The 11,068-nt window shown below is 38.0% G+C and overlaps 8 non-coding genes across 8 annotated transcripts; all 8 read right to left on the bottom strand.

Moving 5' to 3' along the window:
• Positions 1–304: 304 nt before the first annotated feature.
• trnal-aag (transfer RNA leucine (anticodon AAG)) lies at positions 305–386 on the bottom strand. The gene has a single exon. It is a non-coding gene; the product is annotated as a tRNA-Leu (tRNA).
• Positions 387–1,716: 1,330 nt separating this feature from the next.
• trnal-aag (transfer RNA leucine (anticodon AAG)) lies at positions 1,717–1,798 on the bottom strand. The gene has a single exon. It is a non-coding gene; the product is annotated as a tRNA-Leu (tRNA).
• Positions 1,799–3,121: 1,323 nt separating this feature from the next.
• trnal-aag (transfer RNA leucine (anticodon AAG)) lies at positions 3,122–3,203 on the bottom strand. The gene has a single exon. It is a non-coding gene; the product is annotated as a tRNA-Leu (tRNA).
• Positions 3,204–4,529: 1,326 nt separating this feature from the next.
• trnal-aag (transfer RNA leucine (anticodon AAG)) lies at positions 4,530–4,611 on the bottom strand. The gene has a single exon. It is a non-coding gene; the product is annotated as a tRNA-Leu (tRNA).
• Positions 4,612–5,934: 1,323 nt separating this feature from the next.
• Positions 5,935–6,016, bottom strand: trnal-aag (transfer RNA leucine (anticodon AAG)). Its single transcript has one exon. It is a non-coding gene; the product is annotated as a tRNA-Leu (tRNA).
• A 1,326-nt stretch (positions 6,017–7,342) lies between these two features.
• Positions 7,343–7,424, bottom strand: trnal-aag (transfer RNA leucine (anticodon AAG)). Its single transcript has one exon. It is a non-coding gene; the product is annotated as a tRNA-Leu (tRNA).
• Positions 7,425–8,747: 1,323 nt separating this feature from the next.
• trnal-aag (transfer RNA leucine (anticodon AAG)) lies at positions 8,748–8,829 on the bottom strand. The gene has a single exon. It is a non-coding gene; the product is annotated as a tRNA-Leu (tRNA).
• A 1,326-nt stretch (positions 8,830–10,155) lies between these two features.
• Positions 10,156–10,237, bottom strand: trnal-aag (transfer RNA leucine (anticodon AAG)). Its single transcript has one exon. It is a non-coding gene; the product is annotated as a tRNA-Leu (tRNA).
• Positions 10,238–11,068: the final 831 nt, after the last annotated feature.

The raw sequence follows: 11,068 nt of genomic DNA, 5'->3' as shown, positions 1-11,068 counted from the left end.
TTTATGACCTTAGTATTGAGATAAATTGTCAATGACTTGAAATGCCATCTTACCCATATCGTTTTACGTTGAAAACAGCAACCTTCATGAATGCTTATGGAAAAAAATACAAAATATCAAAAGAAGTTTTTAATAAATAATGAAAAAGGATGGATTAGCATTTGGTTCATTAGTAGCACATGTGACAAGAACCTCGTGAGTAAATGAAATAAGTTTGTGATGTTTCTGGAGAGCAGATAAACAGTAGAGTTCCATGGACAGGACAGCTGTAGGCAGTGGAAGAGAGTCATCACTGGTGCATGAATGCCAGAAGTGGGATTCGAACCCACGCCTCTTTCGAGACTGCGACCTTAACGCAGCGCCTTGGACCGCTCCGCCATCCTGACATACTCCAGGCCAAGTATTTGGAAACTGCTATACAAAAAAGACTTATGTGCTTAACAACTGCTTGTCTTTTTGGAAGGCAATGATTGAATGGTGAAAACGGCCTGTTCTTTTTTTGACTAAATTTAGACTACTGAGGTGTTTTTTTTGTTTGTTTGTTTTTGTTGAGTAGCCATGATACCCAACAGTTACAATGTTGTGGAATTCTATCTGGTGGCAGCACCAGGGTGTTCTGCAGTCTACAGCATTGAGGAAAACTTGGGCCTTGATAGAAATGTACGGCCGCTGTGTTTCAATACCACCTTAAATGCTGCTTCTTTGACCTCTTTGTTTACTTTGAAATGCCAAAGCATGTGTCTCACTCTTTGTGTCCATTCTCACATATTTATGACTTGGTTAAAAGATTTGGATTTGAATATAAAAAGAACAAAGTACAGAGGACAGCATAGAGTAATTGGCAAGTTGGCAAATGAGGTATAATGCAGCCTGGATAGGAGATCCAGACTTTGATTGAATGAAAGATGGGAGTAATGGTCACCTCTGGAAAACCTTTATTAACTCCTAATGATTTAGTGAAACAGTCAAGCACTTTTGCCTTCGCTCGGTGTTGTAATCATAAATAAGTCAGCCATATTTGCAATAATCAACAATGACTTCACGAATACCAGATTTGTTCATGACTGATTTATTTATGTTAAATGGACTGTCTGTTTTACAACGTTTGTGCAGATCTAAAGCATTAGTATTTCCGTCTTATATGGCACCACTAACATTTCTGCTTCTTTTTAGTTTGAGCATTTGAAGGAATGCATGACAGACTACATTTTGATGAAGTTTCAAAAAAGGATTTTGTAAGTGGACCGAGATGCCGGACTGTGCATTAGGGCTTAGCTGTCAGAGTGATTTGTTCAAATGCAATGACTCGACACGTTTCTCATTAGCATCCAATATGAAGCAGGGAACCCTTAAACTTCCCTGTGTTTTTTTGAGGACAAATACAATGTATTTGTTTTACATGGACATGATAATTTATGACCTTAGTATTGAGACAAATTGTCAATGACTTGAAATGCCATCTTACCCATATCGTTTTACGTTGAAAACAGCAACCTTCATGAATGCTTATGGAAAAAAATACAAAATATCAAAAGAAGTTTTTAATAAATAATGAAAAAGGATGGATTAGCATTTGGTTCATTAGTAGCACATGTGACAAGAACCTCGTGAGTAAATGAAATAAGTTTGTGATGTTTCTGGAGAGCAGATAAACAGTAGAGTTCCATGGACAGGACAGCTGTAGGCAGTGGAAGTGAGTCATCACTGGTGCATGAATGTCAGAAGTGGGATTCGAACTCACGACTCTTTCGAGACTGCGACCTTAACGCAGCGCCTTGGACCGCTCGGCCATCCTGACATCCTCCAGGCCAAGTATTTGGAAACTGCTATACAAAAAAGACTTATGTGCTTAACTGCTTGTCTTTTTGGAAGGCAATGATTGAATGGTGAAAACGGCCTGTTCTTTTTTTAACCAAATTTAGACTACTGATGTGTTTTTTTTGTTTGTTTTTGTTGAGTAGCCATGATACCCAACAGTTACAATGTTGTGGAATTATATCTGGTGGCAGCACCAGGGTGTTCTGCAGTCTAAGGCATTGAGGAAAACTTGGGCCTTGATAGAAATGTACGGCCGCTGTGTTTCAATATCACCTTAAATGCTGCTTCTTTGACTTCTTTGTTTACTTTGAAATGCCAAAGCATGTGTCTCACTCTTTGTGTCCATTCTCACATATTTATGACTTGGTTAAAAGATTTGGATTTGAATATAAAAAGAACAAAGTACAGAGGACAGCATAGAGTAATTGGCAAGTTGGCAAATGAGGTATAATGCAGCCTGGATAGGAGATCCAGACTTTGATTGAATGAAAGATGGGAGTAATGGTCACCTCTGGAAAACCTTTATTAACTCCTAATGATTTAGTGAAACAGTCAAGCACTTTTGCCTTCGCTCGGTGTTGTAATCATAAATAAGTCAGCCATATTTGCAATAATCAACAATGACTTCACGAATACCAGATTTGTTCATGACTGATTTATTTATGTGAAATGGACTGTCTGTTTTACAACATTTGTGCAGATCTAAAGCATTAGTATTTCCGTCTTATATGGCACCTCTCACATTTCTGCTTCTTTTTAGTTTGAGCATTTGAAGGAATGCATGACAGATTACATTTTGATGAAGTTTCAAGAAAGGATTTTGTAAGTGGACCGAGATGCCGGACTGTGCATTAGGGCTTAGCTGTCAGAGTGATTTGTTCAAATGCAATGACTTGACACGTTTCTCATTAGCATCCAATATGAAGCAGGGAACCCTTAAACTTCCCTGTGTTTTTTTGAGGACAAATACAATGTATTTGTTTTACATGGACATGATAATTTATGACCTTAGTATTGAGATAAATTGTCAATGACTTGAAATGCCATCTTACCCATATCGTTTTACGTTGAAAACAGCAACCTTCATGAATGCTTATGGAAAAAAATACAAAATATCAAAAGAAGTTTTTAATAAATAATGAAAAAGGATGGATTAGCATTTGGTTCATTAGTAGCACATGTGACAAGAACCTCGTGAGTAAATGAAATAAGTTTGTGATGTTTCTGGAGAGCAGATAAACAGTAGAGTTCCATGGACAGGACAGCTGTAGGCAGTGGAAGTGAGTCATCACTGGTGCATGAATGTCAGAAGTGGGATTCGAACCCACGCCTCTTTCGAGACTGCGACCTTAACGCAGCGCCTTGGACCGCTCGGCCATCCTGACATCCTCCAGGCCAAGTATTTGGAAACTGCTATACAAAAAAGACTTATGTGCTTAACAACTGCTTGTCTTTTTGGAAGGCAATGATTGAATGGTGAAAACGGCCTGTTCTTTTTTTAACCAAATTTAGACTACTGATGTGTTTTTTTTGTTTGTTTTTGTTGAGTAGCCATGATACCCAACAGTTACAATGTTGTGGAATTCTATCTGGTGGCAGCACCAGGGTGTTCTGCAGTCTACAGCATTGAGGAAAACTTGGGCCTTGATAGAAATGTACGGCCGCTGTGTTTCGATACCACCTTAAATGCTGCTTCTTTGACTTCTTTGTTTACTTTGAAATGCCAAAGCATGTGTCTCACTCTTTGTGTCCATTCTCACATATTTATGACTTGGTTAAAAGATTTGGATTTGAATATAAAAAGAACAAAGTACAGAGGACAGCATAGAGTAATTGGCAAGTTGGCAAATGAGGTATAATGCAGCCTGGATAGGAGATCCAGACTTTGATTGAATGAAAGATGGGAGTAATGGTCACCTCTGGAAAACCTTTATTAACTCCTAATGATTTAGTGAAACAGTCAAGCACTTTTGCCTTCGCTCGGTGTTGTAATCATAAATAAGTCAGCCATATTTGCAATAATCAACAATGACTTCACGAATACCAGATTTGTTCATGACTGATTTATTTATGTTAAATGGACTGTCTGTTTTACAACGTTTGTCCAGATCTAAAGCATTAGTATTTCCGTCTTATATGGCACCACTAACATTTCTGCTTCTTTTTAGTTTGAGCATTTGAAGGAATGCATGACAGACTACATTTTGATGAAGTTTCAAAAAAGGATTTTGTAAGTGGACCGAGATGCCGGACTGTGCATTAGGGCTTAGCTGTCAGAGTGATTTGTTCAAATGCAATGACTCGACACGTTTCTCATTAGCATCAAATATGAAGCAGGGAACCCTTAAACTTCCCTGTGTTTTTTTGAGGACAAATACAATGTATTTGTTTTACATGGACATGATAATTTATGACCTTAGTATTGAGACAAATTGTCAATGACTTGAAATGCCATCTTACCCATATCGTTTTACGTTGAAAACAGCAACCTTCATGAATGCTTATGGAAAAAAATACAAAATATCAAAAGAAGTTTTTAATAAATAATGAAAAAGGATGGATTAGCATTTGGTTCATTAGTAGCACATGTGACAAGAACCTCGTGAGTAAATGAAATAAGTTTGTGATGTTTCTGGAGAGCAGATAAACAGTAGAGTTCCATGGACAGGACAGCTGTAGGCAGTGGAAGTGAGTCATCACTGGTGCATGAATGTCAGAAGTGGGATTCGAACCCACGCCTCTTTCAAGACTGCGACCTTAACGCAGCGCCTTGGACCGCTCGGCCATCCTGACATCCTCCAGGCCAAGTATTTGGAAACTGCTATACAAAAAAGACTTATGTGCTTAACTGCTTGTCTTTTTGGAAGGCAATGATTGAATGGTGAAAACGGCCTGTTCTTTTTTTAACCAAATTTAGACTACTGATGTGTTTTTTTTGTTTGTTTTTGTTGAGTAGCCATGATACCCAACAGTTACAATGTTGTGGAATTATATCTGGTGGCAGCACCAGGGTGTTCTGCAGTCTAAGGCATTGAGGAAAACTTGGGCCTTGATAGAAATGTACGGCCGCTGTGTTTCAATATCACCTTAAATGCTGCTTCTTTGACTTCTTTGTTTACTTTGAAATGCCAAAGCATGTGTCTCACTCTTTGTGTCCATTCTCACATATTTATGACTTGGTTAAAAGATTTGGATTTGAATATAAAAAGAACAAAGTACAGAGGACAGCATAGAGTAATTGGCAAGTTGGCAAATGAGGTATAATGCAGCCTGGATAGGAGATCCAGACTTTGATTGAATGAAAGATGGGAGTAATGGTCACCTCTGGAAAACCTTTATTAACTCCTAATGATTTAGTGAAACAGTCAAGCACTTTTGCCTTCGCTCGGTGTTGTAATCATAAATAAGTCAGCCATATTTGCAATAATCAACAATGACTTCACGAATACCAGATTTGTTCATGACTGATTTATTTATGTGAAATGGACTGTCTGTTTTACAACATTTGTGCAGATCTAAAGCATTAGTATTTCCGTCTTATATGGCACCTCTCACATTTCTGCTTCTTTTTAGTTTGAGCATTTGAAGGAATGCATGACAGATTACATTTTGATGAAGTTTCAAGAAAGGATTTTGTAAGTGGACCGAGATGCCGGACTGTGCATTAGGGCTTAGCTGTCAGAGTGATTTGTTCAAATGCAATGACTCGACACGTTTCTCATTAGCATCCAATATGAAGCAGGGAACCCTTAAACTTCCCTGTGTTTTTTTGAGGACAAATACAATGTATTTGTTTTACATGGACATGATAATTTATGACCTTAGTATTGAGATAAATTGTCAATGACTTGAAATGCCATCTTACCCATATCGTTTTACGTTGAAAACAGCAACCTTCATGAATGCTTATGGAAAAAAATACAAAATATCAAAAGAAGTTTTTAATAAATAATGAAAAAGGATGGATTAGCATTTGGTTCATTAGTAGCACATGTGACAAGAACCTCGTGAGTAAATGAAATAAGTTTGTGATGTTTCTGGAGAGCAGATAAACAGTAGAGTTCCATGGACAGGACAGCTGTAGGCAGTGGAAGTGAGTCATCACTGGTGCATGAATGTCAGAAGTGGGATTCGAACCCACGCCTCTTTCGAGACTGCGACCTTAACGCAGCGCCTTGGACCGCTCGGCCATCCTGACATCCTCCAGGCCAAGTATTTGGAAACTGCTATACAAAAAAGACTTATGTGCTTAACAACTGCTTGTCTTTTTGGAAGGCAATGATTGAATGGTGAAAACGGCCTGTTCTTTTTTTAACCAAATTTAGACTACTGATGTGTTTTTTTTGTTTGTTTTTGTTGAGTAGCCATGATACCCAACAGTTACAATGTTGTGGAATTATATCTGGTGGCAGCACCAGGGTGTTCTGCAGTCTACAGCATTGAGGAAAACTTGGGCCTTGATAGAAATGTACGGCCGCTGTGTTTCGATACCACCTTAAATGCTGCTTCTTTGACTTCTTTGTTTACTTTGAAATGCCAAAGCATGTGTCTCACTCTTTGTGTCCATTCTCACATATTTATGACTTGGTTAAAAGATTTGGATTTGAATATAAAAAGAACAAAGTACAGAGGACAGCATAGAGTAATTGGCAAGTTGGCAAATGAGGTATAATGCAGCCTGGATAGGAGATCCAGACTTTGATTGAATGAAAGATGGGAGTAATGGTCACCTCTGGAAAACCTTTATTAACTCCTAATGATTTAGTGAAACAGTCAAGCACTTTTGCCTTCGCTCGGTGTTGTAATCATAAATAAGTCAGCCATATTTGCAATAATCAACAATGACTTCACGAATACCAGATTTGTTCATGACTGATTTATTTATGTTAAATGGACTGTCTGTTTTACAACGTTTGTCCAGATCTAAAGCATTAGTATTTCCGTCTTATATGGCACCACTAACATTTCTGCTTCTTTTTAGTTTGAGCATTTGAAGGAATGCATGACAGACTACATTTTGATGAAGTTTCAAAAAAGGATTTTGTAAGTGGACCGGGATGCCGGACTGTGCATTAGGGCTTAGCTGTCAGAGTGATTTGTTCAAATGCAATGACTCGACACGTTTCTCATTAGCATCAAATATGAAGCAGGGAACCCTTAAACTTCCCTGTGTTTTTTTGAGGACAAATACAATGTATTTGTTTTACATGGACATGATAATTTATGACCTTAGTATTGAGACAAATTGTCAATGACTTGAAATGCCATCTTACCCATATCGTTTTACGTTGAAAACAGCAACCTTCATGAATGCTTATGGAAAAAAATACAAAATATCAAAAGAAGTTTTTAATAAATAATGAAAAAGGATGGATTAGCATTTGGTTCATTAGTAGCACATGTGACAAGAACCTCGTGAGTAAATGAAATAAGTTTGTGATGTTTCTGGAGAGCAGATAAACAGTAGAGTTCCATGGACAGGACAGCTGTAGGCAGTGGAAGTGAGTCATCACTGGTGCATGAATGTCAGAAGTGGGATTCGAACCCACGCCTCTTTCGAGACTGCGACCTTAACGCAGCGCCTTGGACCGCTCGGCCATCCTGACATCCTCCAGGCCAAGTATTTGGAAACTGCTATACAAAAAAGACTTATGTGCTTAACTGCTTGTCTTTTTGGAAGGCAATGATTGAATGGTGAAAACGGCCTGTTCTTTTTTTAACCAAATTTAGACTACTGATGTGTTTTTTTTGTTTGTTTTTGTTGAGTAGCCATGATACCCAACAGTTACAATGTTGTGGAATTATATCTGGTGGCAGCACCAGGGTGTTCTGCAGTCTAAGGCATTGAGGAAAACTTGGGCCTTGATAGAAATGTACGGCCGCTGTGTTTCAATATCACCTTAAATGCTGCTTCTTTGACTTCTTTGTTTACTTTGAAATGCCAAAGCATGTGTCTCACTCTTTGTGTCCATTCTCACATATTTATGACTTGGTTAAAAGATTTGGATTTGAATATAAAAAGAACAAAGTACAGAGGACAGCATAGAGTAATTGGCAAGTTGGCAAATGAGGTATAATGCAGCCTGGATAGGAGATCCAGACTTTGATTGAATGAAAGATGGGAGTAATGGTCACCTCTGGAAAACCTTTATTAACTCCTAATGATTTAGTGAAACAGTCAAGCACTTTTGCCTTCGCTCGGTGTTGTAATCATAAATAAGTCAGCCATATTTGCAATAATCAACAATGACTTCACGAATACCAGATTTGTTCATGACTGATTTATTTATGTGAAATGGACTGTCTGTTTTACAACATTTGTGCAGATCTAAAGCATTAGTATTTCCGTCTTATATGGCACCTCTCACATTTCTGCTTCTTTTTAGTTTGAGCATTTGAAGGAATGCATGACAGATTACATTTTGATGAAGTTTCAAGAAAGGATTTTGTAAGTGGACCGAGATGCCGGACTGTGCATTAGGGCTTAGCTGTCAGAGTGATTTGTTCAAATGCAATGACTCGACACGTTTCTCATTAGCATCCAATATGAAGCAGGGAACCCTTAAACTTCCCTGTGTTTTTTTGAGGACAAATACAATGTATTTGTTTTACATGGACATGATAATTTATGACCTTAGTATTGAGATAAATTGTCAATGACTTGAAATGCCATCTTACCCATATCGTTTTACGTTGAAAACAGCAACCTTCATGAATGCTTATGGAAAAAAATACAAAATATCAAAAGAAGTTTTTAATAAATAATGAAAAAGGATGGATTAGCATTTGGTTCATTAGTAGCACATGTGACAAGAACCTCGTGAGTAAATGAAATAAGTTTGTGATGTTTCTGGAGAGCAGATAAACAGTAGAGTTCCATGGACAGGACAGCTGTAGGCAGTGGAAGTGAGTCATCACTGGTGCATGAATGTCAGAAGTGGGATTCGAACCCACGCCTCTTTCGAGACTGCGACCTTAACGCAGCGCCTTGGACCGCTCGGCCATCCTGACATCCTCCAGGCCAAGTATTTGGAAACTGCTATACAAAAAAGACTTATGTGCTTAACAACTGCTTGTCTTTTTGGAAGGCAATGATTGAATGGTGAAAACGGCCTGTTCTTTTTTTAACCAAATTTAGACTACTGATGTGTTTTTTTTGTTTGTTTTTGTTGAGTAGCCATGATACCCAACAGTTACAATGTTGTGGAATTCTATCTGGTGGCAGCACCAGGGTGTTCTGCAGTCTACAGCATTGAGGAAAACTTGGGCCTTGATAGAAATGTACGGCCGCTGTGTTTCGATACCACCTTAAATGCTGCTTCTTTGACTTCTTTGTTTACTTTGAAATGCCAAAGCATGTGTCTCACTCTTTGTGTCCATTCTCACATATTTATGACTTGGTTAAAAGATTTGGATTTGAATATAAAAAGAACAAAGTACAGAGGACAGCATAGAGTAATTGGCAAGTTGGCAAATGAGGTATAATGCAGCCTGGATAGGAGATCCAGACTTTGATTGAATGAAAGATGGGAGTAATGGTCACCTCTGGAAAACCTTTATTAACTCCTAATGATTTAGTGAAACAGTCAAGCACTTTTGCCTTCGCTCGGTGTTGTAATCATAAATAAGTCAGCCATATTTGCAATAATCAACAATGACTTCACGAATACCAGATTTGTTCATGACTGATTTATTTATGTTAAATGGACTGTCTGTTTTACAACGTTTGTGCAGATCTAAAGCATTAGTATTTCCGTCTTATATGGCACCACTAACATTTCTGCTTCTTTTTAGTTTGAGCATTTGAAGGAATGCATGACAGACTACATTTTGATGAAGTTTCAAAAAAGGATTTTGTAAGTGGACCGAGATGCCGGACTGTGCATTAGGGCTTAGCTGTCAGAGTGATTTGTTCAAATGCAATGACTTGACACGTTTCTCATTAGCATCCAATATGAAGCAGGGAACCCTTAAACTTCCCTGTGTTTTTTTGAGGACAAATACAATGTATTTGTTTTACATGGACATGATAATTTATGACCTTAGTATTGAAACAAATTGTCAATGACTTGAAATGCCATCTTACCCATATCGTTTTACGTTGAAAACAGCAACCTTCATGAATGCTTATGGAAAAAAATACAAAATATCAAAAGAAGTTTTTAATAAATAATGAAAAAGGATGGATTAGCATTTGGTTCATTAGTAGCACATGTGACAAGAACTTCGTGAGTAAATGAAATAAGTTTGTGATGTTTCTGGAGAGCAGATAAACAGTAGAGTTCCATGGACAGGACAGCTGTAGGCAGTGGAAGTGAGTCATCACTGGTGCATGAATGTCAGAAGTGGGATTCGAACCCACGCCTCTTTTGAGACTGCGACCTTAACGCAGCGCCTTGGACCGCTCGGCCATCCTGACATCCTCCAGGCCAAGTATTTGGAAACTGCTATACAAAAAAGACTTATGTGCTTAACAACTGCTTGTCTTTTTGGAAGGCAATGATTGAATGGTGAAAACGGCCTGTTCTTTTTTTAACCAAATTTAGACTACTGATGTGTTTTTTTTGTTTGTTTTTGTTGAGTAGCCATGATACCCAACAGTTACAATGTTGTGGAATTATATCTGGTGGCAGCACCAGGGTGTTCTGCAGTCTAAGGCATTGAGGAAAACTTGGGCCTTGATAGAAATGTACGGCCGCTATGTTTCAATACCACCTTAAATGCTGCTTCTTTGACTTCTTTGTTTACTTTGAAATGCCAAAGCATGTGTCTCACTCTTTGTGTCCATTCTCACATATTTATGACTTGGTTAAAAGATTTGGATTTGAATATAAAAAGAACAAAGTACAGAGGACAGCATAGAGTAATTGGCAAGTTGGCAAATGAGGTATAATGCAGCCTGGATAGGAGATCCAGACTTTGATTGAATGAAAGATGGGAGTAATGGTCACCTCTGGAAAACCTTTATTAACTCCTAATGATTTAGTGAAACAGTCAAGCACTTTTGCCTTCGCTCGGTGTTGTAATCATAAATAAGTCAGCCATATTTGCAATAATCAACAATGACTTCACGAATACCAGATTTGTTCATGACTGATTTTTTTACGTTAAATGGACTGTCTGTTTTACAACATTTGTGCAGATCTAAAGCATTAGTATTTCCGTCTTATATGGCACCACTAACATTTCTGCTTCTTTTTAGTTTGAGCATTTGAAGGAATGCATGACAGACTACATTTTGATGAAGTTT

Source organism: Oryzias latipes, chromosome 13, assembly GCF_053564925.1.
Source record: "Oryzias latipes strain Hd-rR chromosome 13, Olatipes_Hd-rR_3.1".
Lineage (NCBI taxonomy): Eukaryota > Metazoa > Chordata > Actinopteri > Beloniformes > Adrianichthyidae > Oryzias > Oryzias latipes.
This window is presented reverse-complemented; position numbering and strand designations above follow the sequence as displayed.